Source organism: Morone saxatilis, unplaced genomic scaffold, assembly GCF_004916995.1.
Source record: "Morone saxatilis isolate NCDOM2014 unplaced genomic scaffold, NCSU_SB_2.0 Contig24, whole genome shotgun sequence".
Lineage (NCBI taxonomy): Eukaryota > Metazoa > Chordata > Actinopteri > Moronidae > Morone > Morone saxatilis.
Genome location: NW_023339807.1, coordinates 26,427,220 through 26,429,137, shown reverse-complemented (window position 1 = coordinate 26,429,137; position 1,918 = coordinate 26,427,220). Strand labels below are relative to the sequence as shown.

The 1,918-nt window shown below is 42.4% G+C and overlaps 2 protein-coding genes across 2 annotated transcripts in view; one reads left to right on the top strand and one right to left on the bottom strand.

The window, feature by feature from the left end:
• Positions 1-1,918, bottom strand: part of LOC118336472 — a 744,338-nt gene that overhangs the window by 229,042 nt on the left and 513,378 nt on the right. The gene's annotated exons all lie outside the window — the stretch shown is intronic.
• LOC118336473 (trace amine-associated receptor 9) overlaps positions 800-1,918 on the top strand; it is a 4,093-nt gene continuing 2,974 nt past the window's right edge. Inside the window, exon 1 of the mRNA XM_035673139.1 lies at positions 800-987. The gene's annotated coding sequence lies outside the window, so the exon portion shown is untranslated. The remainder of the gene's footprint in view (positions 988-1,918) is intronic.

The following is a 1,918-nucleotide window of genomic DNA, read 5'->3' as shown; positions in this document are numbered from 1 at the left end:
GTGTGTGAATGGGAGGCAAATTGTGAAGCACTTTGGATAAAAGCCCAATACAAAAGAGTTTACCATATGGATTAGACTTTGTTTGCAGTAATTATATTCCTAAAGAGGGCCGAAAATGAGTGGTCTCTCTCTCTCTCTCTGTGCTTCTTGTTTGTCTCTACTAAAGTACGCATGACTGGATCAAATACTCCCTGCAGAGTCCCTCGCCCCGGATTTGCTGTGATTTAATTAAAACACATTAAATTAGGAATATGCAACATTTAAGCTTGATTATGGCGATATCCTACAAATGCATGCTTCTCTCTCCACCTTATAGCCTCCATCTTCATTTGGGGGCTTTTCCAAACAAATGTTGATTGTTAGTGATGAAATCAGCATATTTTTCTGCCACCACTTCAAGTCTCTATGCATAAGGCATTTACACATAGTAAGTCGGGATCTTGGTTATCAGTCTTTACAAATGTGATCCGTAAAAAAAGGCAAAAAGTAAATGAGTCTGAACTTCTTATGTCAAACTTTAAACTATGGAAGTTGTCAGCTCATGTCAGCTGTAACAGTGGTGAGGTGGATGGAGTCTGAGAATCAGTGAAAAAGAAAAATTAGGCTTTTAAAAGAGAGTCCAAGGACTCACAGTCAGATAAATGGAGCACTTGGCTTCATATTCTAGGCGGGTGGGGGGTGGGGGGACTCCTCTGTCATCAACATCCTCAGCCAATGGAGGAACCAGCGGAGGAGACACTTTTAACCGTCTCTCCAGAGCGGAGCGGACCATTGCGCAGCGCCCGGTGGCGCGGATCCATCCTCCCGTTCATGCACCAACATCTGGTTTCTGGTTCTGCTCATGGACTCTTTTCCTTCTTTATTTTCGTCCTGAGCTCTGCGGGTTGTTTGGAGAGCAGTGGAAGCCCGCTGTGAGAATATCCAGAAGGGAGATGCAGCTTCACGGACGGCTGGATTCTACGTCTTGAAGGGAATTTAAGGCTAAAAGTGAGTAGAGCTGATTGAAATATTTGATATTGTGTGACCATGAGTATTTATTTATGAGTTAACCTATATTCTATTTTGTTATATTATATTGTTATATTCTATAATAATATCGGGAAACTGGTTTTAAAGCTCTCCATGGAATATGGAAGTGCGCTTAAACCCATAGGATCTGAGCGCTTTCCTGAACTGTAACGGGCCAAATTCCGAGTGCATTCCTTGTGAAACAGAGTGACTGTTTCAATAACCTCCTGGTTTGTACATTTTTAAAGCGTGTGTCCTGTAAGACGCACAGACTCTTGCTGCGCAGCGTTGATCCGTGCGCGCTGGAAAGTGATGGATTTCTCTTTGCATCCCGAGGATTATTGGCTGGATGTGCGGGAGATTTCTGCATAACTGCGCGCTGCAGATGGATATACAGTGGTGGTGGTGGTGTGTGTGTGGTGGGGAGGCTGCAGGATACGGCATCTGAAACTGAAAAGCAAAATAAGCAATGACAGGAGAGCCTATAGCTGCGTCTTTGTCACATTTCTCAACATGGACGTCCAAAAAAAAAAAAAAGCTTTTTGTTTTTATTTTGTTTAAGTTTGATGTAACTTGGAAAGATCTGCAGATTGGAGCTGGACAGTTTAACAATAAGGAACATTTATAAATCAGATTGAGCCTTCATGCGCGCTGGAAGCGACTATGACCATATATGGGTTTCAGTGCTGACCGCTTTATTGCTCTGAAAAAAGACTTGAGGGGAAATTGACATTAAGATGTTTTTTCCTCAGTATATTTAACCCTTCACAGGCATCTGGACAGTTGAACATAATTAAAGGACAGTGAACTAAAAAAGGCTGATGTTGAGTTTTTATGATGTTGAATGTAAGCTGTCCAGGAACCTGCCTGACTTTGCAGCGCCTGTAGATTTTGTGGATTAAAGGGGCCA